A 15,069-nucleotide genomic window follows, 5' to 3' on the forward strand; every position below is an offset into this window, starting at 1 on the left:
AGAAACAATTGTCATGTCTCCATTTGAGATTATAGCAAAATGTTGACATATTCTGTTCTGAATGCTTATTTAGGTTTTTTTAAATTTAATTTCTATTTAATCTGAATTTAATATTTGTTAATAAGGTTTTGTCAATTAAATATATATATATATATATACACTTTCCTTTTATTAGACTGGCCAAGAGGGTACAATGTTGCTACAATGAAGTGGATGGATTATTTGACAGAAAAATTATTTACGTAATTGAGGAAGAAATGGCCAATAAAGAAAATAAATGCTAAGAATATAAGTATTGCCCAATACAGACACAGGCATTAAAAATTATTAAAAACCCACTGCTACTCTGTCCTATAGGGTCGACTCATAGCAACCCTATAGGACAGAGTAGAAGATACTCTGAAAGGTTCCCAAGGCTGTAAATCTTTATGGAAGCAAACTGCCACATCCTTCTTCTGCAGAACGGCTGATGGGTTTGAACTGTTGACTAGTTAGGTCTGATCACTTGCCTACAGTAGTTTTTTTTCTAGTGACATCCTGTTAGATGGCTCATCATAAGAATCTCTATGTTCACACACAACTAGTTTAAAAACCACTTGCGAAGTTATTCCTAAAAAATAAATCAGAAAGATGTTTCTTAGTCATTGGTGGCAGAGAAAGATGAAATAATTTATTAGTGATGAATTTAGTCATTTAGCCGTTATTTTTTTTTTAAGGAAGGGAAAATATTTGCTTAAAAAAATCATTGTTAATACCTGAAGATACTACCTTCAAATACCTGTTTTTTTGTTATACATACAAATGAACCTCAAATGATGATTTGCCAAATGCATGTCTCAATTGAAGGTGCTTTTTATGCACAAAATGGTGATATTTAGGTATCAGGGTTTTTTTTTTTCTTTAATACATACATAAATGTGCAAAAGCCCACATAATTTGTTAGCACGTAAGTTACATTTGTCTGGGATTGCCAGAGTTCAGGTTTTTGCAGGTCTCCCTAAGCCTTCTCATTCCAAAACATCAAATCCTTTGCCGTCAACTCAATTCTGACTCATGGTGACCCTATAGGATAGAGTAGAACTGCTCCATAAGGTTTCCAAGGCTGTAAATCTTTATGGAAATGAACTGCCTCATTTTTTTTCCCACTGAGTGGCTGGTGATTTCAAACTGTTGACCTTTCTGTAGCAGTCAAGCGCTTAACCACTGCACCACCAGGGAATCTCTGAATTCTCATTAGAGTTTCCTTATTTTCCTATGAACTTAATAGCACACACAAAAAAATTAAAATTAATGATATTTAACTTCAAACTGTCAAGTTATATCTGAAAAAATATAGACCTTTTAAATTACCTTGAACATGTATTTAAAAGTCCTGAAAACCAAAATATTATTTAATGATAGTATTTCCCGTATTTGGTTCACATATGATTATTTAACTGCACACCACCATTTTGTTATTTATTGAGTTAAAAGATGTTATATAGTGATAACTAAATAGCACTCACTAAGCCTGAATAAATGAACATCCAGTTATCATGTTTGGCTTTTGATATGGATGTGGGGTAAGGAGAGATGGTGCTCCTTCAATGTTTTGTAGGACCGTTTTCAGGTAGCATCAATCCAGCCTCCACCCTTTGGGCATTTCTAGGACATTTGATAGTGCATGTTAGTCTAAGCAAGATTAAAGACGTGAGTTGATTCCTACTCATACCAACCCTACAGGACAGAGTAGAACTGCCCCATAGGGTTTCTAAGGAGCGGCTGGTGGACTCGAATTGCCAGCCTTTTGCTTAACAACTGAGCTCTTATGATCAAGACAAGGCTTCTTGAAGCTCAAAATATCAGCCTGAATTTAGACACAGTGATGTCACCATCAATTATAAACTGAGGGCTCTTTGAGGGGAAGAGTCAAATGATTAAAATACAGAAGTATGTAAAATATATAAGTTATGTATTTAATCACCAGCACCTAGCTCAACACTATATATTGTGGTCAGCTATATATTATGGTCATTCATCCTGTCTTATTAGTCTTAGAGTGATCAACATGGTGTCTCAAACACAGAAAATATCCAATAATTTCATTAAAAGATTGATTAAATGGTGAAAAAATACATGAAATATACCTAGTTGATTCTAATACAAAATATTTATGATTCCATTAATCTTTGATACTAATAAGCACCTCTTATATTCATCTGTTTACTTACCTGAGAAAGAAACAATAAGTGAGGGAAACTTGAATACCTGGGAAGAAGGGAATCTTTATAGAGGACAGAAAGGAAACCTCCAGGATAGAAAAAAAGGGATGGAAACAGTGACGGGAGATTTTCCCTGCTTCACTCTTTACATAAGGGGTGATTCAAACTAATTTGTGGCAGGACGGTATCCCAAAGTACTTTAAAATCTAGGGGAGCCAAATAGAAAAACAAACCCATTTCAGTCGAATTGATTCCTACTCATAGCCACCCTATAAGACAGAGCAGGTCTGCCCCATAGGGTTTCCAAAGAGCAGCTGGTGGGTTTGAACTGAGGACGTTTTAGTCATAAGCCAAGCTCTTAACCACTTCGCTACCAGGGCTCCAGGGGAGCCAAGTAACCCCTTATTTACTGAAATCTTTTTTTTTTTTTTTTTCGTTATCCCAAGTCAAAAGCAATTACATCATTTCTGGAGACACGAGCAGATAGTGGAGAGACTAGAGCGTTTGTAGGGAGGAGACTGGGGTTTTAAGTCATCATCTCCACGTGTTAACTAAGGGAGACCTTGGCATGTAAATACTTGGCTTCTCTCACCATCAGGTATTTTCATTTGCTTGTTTAAGGTAATTATAATGAAATGCACCTCATGGGAATACTGTGAGGATCATGTTATATTTAAAAGCACTTTTACAATACAAAAATTAGTTATTAATAACCCATTTACCCGTTGCCATTAAGTCAGTTCCAACTCATGGCAACTATGAATAGAACTGTCCCATAGGGTTTTTGAGGAGCAGTCCATTTATTTGAACTGCTGACCTTTTGGTTAGCAGCTGTAGGTCTTAACCACTGTGCCACCAGTACTCCAATTATTGATACCACCCCACTCCATTGCCGTCTAGTAGTAGTAAATACAGTGGGATTTCGGAGTATAAATGAGAAGGTTTCTAAGTCTACATTCTACTAACTTGACCTACCAATACTACTCCCAGAGTGCTATATTATAGTATTTATGTGTTCCCAGAAATTCAATCCTAAAAATTTCCCTCCATTATTCTGTCATTAGGGGACAAGTTTCCTTCTCATAATAATTGAAAAAATGAGAAGGACCTACCAGAAAGACTGAAGAAAACAAAACAAAATAAATCAAAATCCAAAAATGCTGATGATTAAATAAAGAGGGTAGTATTGTACTTTATAAATTGCTTAGAATTCTATAACTCCACCACATTACCAGTTTCCATCAAATTGACTCCGACTCATGGTGTCCCCATGTGTGTCAAGTCAGTATGTGCTCCGTAGGGTTTTCACTAGCTGATTTTTCAGAAGTAGCTCCTCAGGCCTTTCTCTTGAGGCACCTCTGGGTACATGCGAACCTCCAAACTTTAATTAGCAATCGAGCGTGGTAACTGTTTGCACCACTCAGGGGCTGACTGCATTTGATACTTACTCTCTACCAGCTCTATGATCAGTGTGTTAGATGTTTTATCTCAATTAATACCTATCAACCCTGTGAAGTAGATATCATTGTTTCCATTTTACAGATAAGGAAAATACATTCTAGAGAGGCGAAATGTCATGTAGTTGGTGAACACACCAGTATCAGTAAAAGGCAACTTTATCCACTCAGCTGCCTCAGTCAAAAGATGTAGAGTCAACTTTGATTCCTCTTTCTCGTTTGGTTTTTATAAACCAAATTAAATCTATCAACAAATTTTACAAGCTGTACCTTCAACATAGATTGCAGTTCAACTACGCTTACCACTCCCACATCTACCACTTCAGTCCAAGCTAGCATCATCTCTTGCCTGTACACAAGAGCTTCTCCACTAGACCCACTGCCTGTGCTCTTCTTGGTTCCACACCACAGCTACAGGAGTCTTTAGAAATAAATCCAACCACAGTATAACCCTACTTGAACCTTCCGATGGCGTAATATTGTCCTAATTACACCTTCCCTCGTGCTGCCTCTTCAGCTACACTGGTTTCCTTGCTCTGCTGCACAAAAAAGGCAAGCACTTTGACCCCAGGGCCTTGGCATGAGGAATTACCTCCTTTAAAACAGTGTTCTCTCAGAGGAATCCAAATGACTAATTGTTTTATTCAAAGCCTGTTTAAAAAAAAAAAAAAAGTCATTTAACCATATTTGTTTTTTTTTTTTGAGCACCCTACTGAAAGCAGAACACACATCACTGTTGTCTACCCTACATTCTTATTTTGTTTTCCCTTAATAATATTTTTTACACTAGGATATACAGAATTATAAACTCATGGATTTCACTGTTGATATTTTTCTTTCTGCTAATAAACTGTGGAGTCCCTGGATGGTGAAAACTGCTCATGTGTTTGGCTGCTAGCTGAAACTTTTAAGTTCAAGCCCACATTTAGGTGCCTTGGAAGAAAGCGCTGGCAATCGACATCCAAAAAAATCAGCCATTGAAAATCCTATGGAACACAACTCTCTGACACACATGAGGTCACTATATGTTACAGTAGACTTGACAGTAATCAGTGTTAGTTCTTGTTAGGTGCCATCTAGTTGATTCCAACTCATAGCTACCTTATATACAACAGAATGAAATGTTGCTGGTCCCACCCTACCCTCAAAATCCTTGCTATGTTTGAGCCCATGGTTGCAGCAACTGTGTCAATCCATTTCATAGAGGGTCTTCATCTTTCACACTGACCCTCTATTTTACCAAGCATAGTGCTTTCTCCAGGGACTTGTCCCTCCTGATAACATGTCCAGAATACCAGAGACGATGTCTTGCCATCCTCCCTTTAAGGAACATTCTGGCTGCACTTCTTCCAAGACAGATCTATTCTTTCTTCTGGCTGTCCATGGTGTATTCAGTATTCTTCCCTAACAACAGAATTCAAATGCATCAATCCTTCTTAGGTCTTCCTTACTCATTGTTCAGTTTTCACATACATATGAGGCAACTTAAAACACCACGTCTTGGATCAGACTTACCTTAGTACTCAAAGTGACATACTTGCTTTTTACACTTTCAAGAGGTCTTTTGCAGCACGTTCGCTCAAAGGAATTGATTTGATTTATTGACTGCTGCTTCCCTGGGCATTGATTGTGGATCCAAGTAAAATGAAATTCTTGACAACTTCAAAATTTTCTGTTTATAAGGATGTTGCTTTTTGGTCCAGTTGTGAGGATTTTTGTTTTCTTTAAATTGAGGTGTAATCCATACTGAAGGCTGTGGTCTTTGATTTTCCTCATTTGGGTGTTTCAAGTCCTCTTCACTTTCAGCAAGCAAGGTTGTGTCGTGTGCATAAAGCAGGTTGTTAGTGAGTCTTCCTCTAATCCTCACGCCACATTCTTTTTCACATAGTCTGGCTTTTGGATTATTTGCTCAGCATATAGATTGAATAAGTATGGTGAAAGGATACAACCCTAACACAAAGCTTTTCTTATTTAAAAAAAAAAAAAACTCAATATTCAAACAACTGCCTCTGTCTATGTACAGATTCCGCATGAGCAAAATGAAATGTTCTGGAATTCCAATTCTTTGCACTATTATCCATAATTTGTTATGATCTATGCAGTTGAATGCTTTTATGTAGTCAATAAAACATAAGTAAGCATCTTTCTGATATTCTGCTTTCAGCCAAGATTCATCTGACATAAGCAATGATATCCCTTGTTCTATGTCCTCTTTTTAATCCAGCTTGAGTTTCTTTCAGTTCCCTGTCCATGTTCTGCTGTAACAGTTTTTGAATGATCTTCAGCAAAATTTTATTTGAGTGTGATATTAATGATAGTTTTCAATAATTTCTACATTCTGTTGAATCACCTTTCTTTGGAACAGGCATGTATATAGATATGTCCCAAATGGTTAGCCAGGTAATTGTCTTCCAAATTTCTTGGCATAGATAGACAAGTGAGCACCTCCAGCATCGTATCCATTTGTTGAAGCATCTCAATTGATATTCTGTCAATTCCTGGAGCTTTGTTTTTCAACAATGCCTTCAGTGCAGCTTGGACTTCTTCCTTCAGTACCGTCTGCTCTTGATCATATTCTACCTCCTGAAATGGTTGAATGTCAAGCAATTCTTTTTGGTGCAGTAACTCAACTCTGTGTATTCCTTCCATCTGCTTTTGATGCGTATTGCATCCTTCAATATTTTGCCCATACAGTCCTTGAATATTGCAACTCGAGGCTCGAATTTTTTTCTTCAGTTCTTTCAGCTTGAAAAATGTTGAGCACATTCTTTCCTTTTGGTTTTCTAATTCCAGGTCTGCACATTTTATTATAGTGCTTTAAGTTGTTTTCTCAAGCCACCCTTTGAAATATGTTCAGCTCTTTATCGTTTCTTTCTTTCTCTATAGCTACTCTACGTTCAAGAGCCACTTTCAAAGTCTCTTCTGAAATCCATTTTGGCCTTTTCTTTCTTTCCTGTCTTTTTAATGTTCTTTTGCTTTCTTCAAGTATGATGTCCTTGAAGTCATCCCACAACTCATTTGGCCTTTGGTCATTAGTATTTAATGCTTCAAATCTGTTCTTGAGAAGTCTCTAAATTCAGGTGGGATATACTTAAGGTTGTACTTCGGCTCTTATGAACTTGTTTTAATTTTCTTCAGCTTCAACATGAACTGGTATATGAGCAATTGGATGGTCTGTTCTGCAGTTGCGCTCTGGCCTTGTTCTGACTGATGATTTTGAGTTTTCCATCGTCTCTTTCCATAGAGGTAGTTAATTTGCTTCCTGTGTATCCCATTCAGGGAGGTCCAGGTGTAGTCGTCATTTATGGTGTTGAAAAACGTATTTGCAACAAATAAGTCATTGGTCTTGCAAAATTTTATTATGCAATTTCCCATGTCCTTTCTATCACTAAGCCCATATATTCCAATTACTGATCCTTCTTTGTTTCCAACTTTCACATTCCAATCACCAGTAATTATCAATGCATCTTTGATGTTTGATCTGTTTCAGACTGTAGAAACTGGTAAAAATCTTCAGTTTCTTCATTTTTGGCATTACTGGTTGGTGCATAAATTTGAATAACAGTTGTATTAACTGGTTTTTCTTGTAGGCATGTGGATGAATATCCTATCACAGACAACATTCATTGTACTTCAGGATAGATCTTGAAATATTCATTTTGACAATGAATGCAATGCCATTCCTCTTCAATTTGTCATTCCTGGCATTGTCATTCCCGGCAGAGTAGATGATATGATTGTCTGATTCCGAATAGCCAACACCAGTCCATTTCAGCTCGCTAATGCGTAGGATATTGATCTTTAAGTGTTCCAATTTATTTCTGACAATTTCCAATTTTCCTTGATTCGTACTTTATACGTCTCACATTCCAATTACTAAAGGATATCTGCAGCTGTTGGTTGTCATTTTGAGTTGTGCAATGTCAGCAAATGAAGGCTCAGAAAGCTTACTCCAACCATGTCGTTAAGGTTTACTCTACTTTGAGGAGGCAATTCTTCCCCAGTACTATTTTGAGTGACTTTCAACTTTTTGAGGGGCTCATTTTACACCACTATATCAGGCGATATTCTGCTGCTTTCCATAACGTTTTCACTGATCAATTATTTTCAGAAGTAGATGGTCAGGTCCTGCTTCCTAGCCCATCTTAGTCTAAAAGCTTCACTGAAACCTTTCGATCATGGGCGGCCCTGCTTGTATCTGAAATACTGGAAGCATAGCTTCCAGCATCACAGCAACACATAGGCCACCACAGTACACAGATTGCCAGACAAGTGGGGGCAACATGTAAATCCTATGAAAACAAGGAATAGGTCTTTAAAAAAAAAAAAAAAAAAAACTCTTTTTTCAGCAGCTTGGGGAGTGCCTGGTTCACAGTGGTACTTTAGAAAAATTTACTGAATTAAAAAGTAGAAAAGCTGGGGATTCAAGCCCCGATTCGTCTTACTCCAATGCTCTTGTCTAATCATTTTAGCACACTGCTTCTAGAAGATATAGAAACTAAACTAAATTAAATACAGATAAAGAACTAAAGAGGTATGTACTTTCTTCTATGATATAAGTGTTGCCATGCTACAATTTCCATTTATATATTCATCCAATTAATTATGTGACAATTTGGGATAAATGGAGTGAGCCAGCTGTCTCATAAATTTGCAGTCGTTACTGGCACTGATATTGAAATCTAAGATATACCTACTTCTACCTCTATCTCAATCTATGAGTAGTTTTTAAAAAGTAAATTGTTTTTACTTTTTAAATCATGGAGTTCTTATTTCTTTAAATAACTGGATTTTTCAAGTCCATCCTAGAATATTATAAATAAATTAGAAATGAAAACTAAGCTTTGTGCTTCAGGAAGAGATCCATGCCATCTTTTTTATCTGAATTTTTAAAAGTACATTCATTTGTAATTTTGTTGAAAACTAATATATTAAGTGAACAATTATGCAGAATTGTGTTAAATATAACTACTTTCCATCCTCTCTCATAAAATGCTTTTTTTATATATTATTTTTCTAAGACCGCAGAATACTCCTTTCAGTTAATATATGTTCATTTGGTTTAACTAGAAGGATGACTGGAAACAGACAGGGGTAGAGATGATTATTTATTTATCAATAAAGCTGCGTATCCATGGAGACCTTTATTTAAATAGCCATTAAGGAATGTACTTCCCAAATCAATACAGGTCATGAAATCTTCCTGTTAGCAATTGATGACTCATTCAAAAAGGTAGTTTCCTTTGTATTGATCCTGAGACAATTATTTTTGTTCAGGATCAGTAATTCTATTTTAAGGAGCAAGTAGGGAATAATGAGTTCTCACTCTAATGATACAGTTTTGTCCACTAGGGTGAGCACAATGAACTCTGCAAAGTATAGGGTGTGCATATGGAAAGCTGTTCAATATACAGACACTTCTCCCATTGAGGAACTAGTTAGGTCTCCATCTGCATCAGTATAATTGTGTACCATAGGGTTACAGTGGCTGATTTTTTGGACATAGGTATCCAGTCTTTTCTTCTGAGGTGTCTTCAAAATAGGCATGCCATTTTGTCCTTTAAAACTAAGCTTACTGTTTAGTTTGTGGTTCCATCAGTTATCATTCTTCAATACAGAATTTTGGCCAGTTTGGTCTACATTGAAAATCTTTGGATGACATAAACTTTGTCCCTTTCATCAACAAGTTTGCAATTTCACAGATATCTTACCATCCACATTGGTCTTTGCAAATCTGAAAGGCCCTTGAATATAGTTGAATGATCTACTATTTTTGAGAAAAATGAAATTCATCACCCAGCAAACTAAGTCTTTTCCTAAACGAGTATGAGGTGGATACCCACTCACTGCCATCAAATTGTTTCTGACTTACGGCAACCTCGTAGGGTTTCCAAGGCTGGAAATCTCTACAGAAGCAGACTGCCAGACCTTCCTCCCACAGAGCCACTGGTGGTTTTGAACCGCCAACCTTTTGGTTAGTGGTTGATCGTTTAACCACTGTGCCACCAGGGCTCCTAATGGAGTGGGTAAGCACCCACCATTGATGCTACCTTTATAGCACAGACTTAAAAGTTCTTCTGCTTCATCAATTGTATTTCCTCTCCCCTTGCTGGTTATTACTAATTGCAACACTATTTCTATGTAACATTATTTCACTTTTTTGTCTTCAAAATTTCCTGTACTGCAGATAATATCTCCCATATATCTAGCAACCTTTATCATTAATTTGTTTACTGCTCTTAATTTTTATTATGCTAATTTACCACAAAACCAACTCTGATGAAATAATGTCTATGAACCCCAAGATACACATTTAGGTGTAAAAAAAAAATACTACTTTGTTTAAACATATACGCTGATTGAAAAATTAGGTTTTCCAGAGAGAATATTCAGGAAATTTGCCTAAAGAACCATCAAATTTGTCCAAATATTTCACGTTGTAATCCAGACATTGATTATGCCTATATTACTACGTAAATGATTAAATATTTTAAAAAAAAAGGTCAATCTTTTATGTGGTGAATGAAACAAATGGCTTAACCAGTTTTCATTGATTTGACCAATAACCAGGTTTAAGCAATATAGATGGTATTGTATGATTTACGTTTCAGTATATATGGAAAAACAATACAAACAAAAAGCCCAGTGCTCTCGAGTCGATTCCAACTTTGGAAACCCTGGTGTTGTAGTGGTTAAGTGCTACGGCTGCTAACCAAAGAGTCGGCAGTTCAAATCTGCCAGGTGCTCCTTGGAAACTCTATGGGGCAGTTCTACTCTGTCCTACAGGGTCACTATGAGTCAGAAAAACAATATGCAGAATAAAAAAATAAATAAATCTCTGTGGAAACAAAAGTCCTAAAATCTAGAAAGGATATTTTATTCATAGATTTCCCTATATGAAATCTTGTTTTCATAGTTCTAGACTTACTAAAAAGCAAGTTTTTACTGATGGTGCTGAAATGATATTAAGGCTTCTAGTTTTTTTTGTAATTGATAATTTATTTTTCCTATCCGAGTAATAATGCCGTATAGAAACTTTGATGTATTTCTCACATGAGTCTCATTTTTTTCAGGGCTAGCTATTTAAGCCTACACTATTTTGTGCAATAAATCACCTCCTACCAGCGTAAAATTACCCCAAATTCATTTGCTGATTCATCATTTAAAATGGCATTTTAATGGATACAAATGGATTAATAATGAAATATGCATCATATTTGATGTTGAGGAAACAACCTTAAATACGTCTCGTCATTTTATGAACACAGTACGTGCGACTTCATTGCAAAATGACTATAAGGAATCATAGACCAAACATACCATCTATTGCTCATAGGAAAGGTCACAGCTGAGGTTTGATCAAATTACTCCCTAGAGATTCACCAGTGATAACTCTGTCTCTAATGCTTTAGTATGAAAAATGAAGAACGCCTGTCTGTCTCTCCTCTCTGTCTTTGCAATTCGTTCTTCGCACATTGCAGTCTTATTCTTGGCAGTATCTGTTTTCACCTTGAAAGCTGTCCATTACAGCCTCCTTGAGGATGTGTAAATAAAGTGTCCACTTTCACAACCTCCTACTGAAGGGAATTCTTTCCTTTCACAATATGTTCAGCCTTTTGCCTTTCACAACATGCTCAACTTCTTGAACAAAATTTAAAAAAAAAAAATTTTTTTTTTTTACTAAATTGAACACACTTTATGTTTAATATTGGTGGTATCTAATAAAATACCACAAATGGCAGCTTTTAAAGATAAGGGACCCAATCAGGCTCAGTTATGTCTGGAAACCATCACTGTTAATGAATGTTACAACAGTTGCCAGCCATATTCAAGGCTTTATTTGGGTGCTACATCTATAAGCATACTTGAATGACACGCTCGTGAGAGCTTGCTGGTTGCCTAGTTTTAGACCTCTTGTTCATTATTGGTAATAGACCTATATACGGTCTAAGCACCTGGCAGCCTAGAAATACGTCTGTATTTCCCAGCTTCCTTGTAACTAGATGGGCCCTCAGAATGCTCTAGCCAATGCCGTGGAAGTGGGTGGAAGCCATATTTGAACTTTCAGGGTGTGTCCTTAAATGGAGGAAGAGTTCTCTTTCCTTCACTAATCACAGTGTCGTACTTTAATTAAAATATTGGACATCCCCTCATTTCTTTGAAATTCAGTTTTATATGGCTAATCTGAATTAGTTTTGTGGAAAACTCCAAATAACGTATTAAAGACCATGAAGTTCTGTTTTATGCAGGCATACCTTCACAGTTCATACAAAATATTAATTTATATAATAATACATATTAACTGTTTATTCAGATAATCAACTATGACCCCACCTGCATTACCAGAAAAAAAAAAAAAAAACAGGAAGAAAGAAAATCCAGGATATTCCTCTTGAAGTGTTCGGTCACCTTTACCTAATTTTCTAAGTTCAATACTGACTCCTCAGGGTAAAGCCTCCTTTTGGACATCACTTCCAGGACCTTCAAATTTAAATCTGTGGGTCTACCCATCTCTTGATTTCATATGTACCACCTCCATGGTGGCCTGGCAAGAGGATTGCCGAGTTCTCAGTAGTTTCTTATAAAAACAAAAACCCATTGCTGTTGAGTCACTTCCAACTCATGGTGACCGTATAAGACTGAGTAGAACTGCTCCATAGGGTTTCCAAGGAGCAGATGGTGGATTTAAACTGCCAACCTTTGGGTCAGCACCCTAGCTCTTAACCATTATGCCACCAAGGCTCCGAGTTTCCTATAGACCTAGAAAAACAACCCCTTCCCCCTCCTCAGTGAGTTACTTCAGATATCTAGGAAATCTCACTTTTTATTCTCAAGGTGTCAAAGTGTCTACTACCCCCATTCTCTAAAAACACCTTTAGCTTGCTCACTGTCTTGGGATGACTGCCATTATACACACTAGATGGAGCCTACGTTTCTGAGGGAGTAATTCATCTCTGCTTGACCCTTCTAAGGGCACTGTGTTACACGATTCCAAGGTGTCCAAATGTGGATACAGGTGGGAATCAGAAGGGGTCCATTGAGTTATCATCAGTATTTCCATGTGATTTTTGGACAAGTTAAGTTTTGAAGAAAAGAAAAAATAATGAAGCATATTAAATGTCTGAGGGGAGAATTACTGTGCGTAAATACGATATTTTCCAGAATTCAAGAGGAATAGCATCTGAAAAGTTAGCTTCTTAAAATAGGGTGGAGAATGTGTCTTAATGTCTGCTACTTGTTCCCCCCCTTTGGGTCACTGCCTCCCTACGAAGACCAAGTTAGTCTTTAACCTTCTCTTAGAAATTTCTACCCATCAATTGTGAAGACACACATTTAACGAAAGGGATTCCTCTGGCCCCAGGATCCATTTGGACTTCTCTGGTCTAAATTCCTTAAATCTGTATCTTCTGTGCCTACTGCTTAGTGGGGCTGCCGGAGGTATAACTGACAGGGTTAAACTGTTCTTCCTCCTCCCATCACACCTAGGGTCTGTGAGTTCCTGATAAGGCATTCTGTGTTACAGCCTAAGGCCAACCTACTTGTCCTTTGCTCAAGGTTGCTTCGCTACTCACCACCCACTTTCGATACAGACCTGAGCAATAAGCCCCAAAGCTGTTCTTGGATAAACTTCATGTGTCATACCCGCAAAAAAGAGACGCCCCCTAGCTGCCATGTTGTACTTCCCATTACACCCCCATGCATGTTAACTAGTTCCTGGAATTGCCTGCCTATTCCCAGAAACGTCATGAATTATGCATAAATTCTCTATCCTGAACCCTGTAACTGCTCTAGGTTCCCCAGCCTCAGGGAGCTTGATTTGCTATTTAGTCTCCAAGCTCCTTCCTTGACTGGCTTACAATAAAGTCTGTTTTCTCTTTCTCAAAGGCCTGGTGTCTCTCAGTTAAAAAGAAGGGTCCAGCCGGGTAGGACCTACTGTCATCGAGTTACAGAGGGACTTCAACATGGTAACCATGAAATCACTGATGAACAAAGAATGTGTATGGGAGGTGGGTGCAGGCTGGGAATAGTCCAGCTTGGTCCAAGGAGGCTTCCTCCTCATTCTCCCTGCCAAGATGAGCTACTGACAGCCCTGCATTTCTTCCCTATTTGTTCAGTATAATTGTTGGAACACACACACACACACACACACACACAAATGTCATCTTCCACTGGCAAGTCTTAAGTCTCCAAGGTAACACGATTTACACCATTTAAAAGAAAGAAACATACTTCCCCAAATTCATCCTTCTCTTGGTGGAATGAGCATATTAGATTACCATGCAGAACCAAGTTTTGAATTTTTCCCCCTATTATACCATCCACTGTCCAAATTGAGCTCATTTGAGGCCTTCATTTAGATATTAGAAAGGGACGTTTTGCCAGAACACAGCCCTCTAAATGCCCTCACTCTGGGTTACAGATGGAGCAGTGGAGATTCAACGGTAGACTTCTCCATTTCTATGTGGGAGGATGCATCTCAAGCATGACCACCACCCATTGGTCAGTGGACGCTTGTGTGTTGGTATGACGTTGAGCAGGTTTCAGAAAGATTTCAGGACAGGATAGGAAGAAAGACCTGACAATCTACTTCCAAAAAATTTGTATCTATTTCATGCATATTTGAAAAAGTAAATTCGTATATTTTATTATTAAATCTTAAGGTAGGAGGTAGGTGCAATTTCCCGGAATGCCTAACTGACTCCCAAGTAGTAGCTCCCACAATGGGAAAAGTATGACTGAATCTATGGATGAACTGCTCCTGCTCATTTTGTCTTCATGTTGGAACACAGAGGACTTGGTTTTGGACAAGTTTCAGTCAACATAGAGGGCTAAATATATGTCTTATTAAGGGAAAGTCTTTATATCAGTACTCAACCACACAATGAAATAAGTAGAATTTAAATTTAGATTTGGACTATTGTAAAACCGCTATGTTGTGTGATTGTTAGGTGCCGTCTAGTCAGTTCCAACTCAGCAACCCCATGTAAAAGGAAATGAAACACTGCTTGGTTCTGTGCCACCCTCACAATTGTTGTTATGCTCGAGACCATTGCTGCAGTCACTGTGTCAGTCCATCTTGTCGAGGGTCTTCCACTTTTTTGCTGACCCTCTATTTTACCAAGCGTGATGTCCTTCCCCAGGGACTGATCCCTCCTGATAACATGTCCAAAGTATGTGAGAGGAATTCTCAGCATCCTTGCTTCTAAGGGGTATTCTGGTTGTTCTTCTTCTAAGACAGATTTGGCAGTCCATGGTATATTCAATTTTCTTTGCCAGCACCATAATTCAAATGCATCAATTCTTCTTCAGTCTTCCTTATTCATTGCCCAGCTTTCGCGTGCATATGAAGCAACTGAAAACATCAGGTACACCTTAGTCTTCAAGGTAACGTCTTTGTTTTTCAACAGTGT

Source organism: Elephas maximus, chromosome 23, assembly GCF_024166365.1.
Source record: "Elephas maximus indicus isolate mEleMax1 chromosome 23, mEleMax1 primary haplotype, whole genome shotgun sequence".
NCBI lineage: Eukaryota > Metazoa > Chordata > Mammalia > Proboscidea > Elephantidae > Elephas > Elephas maximus.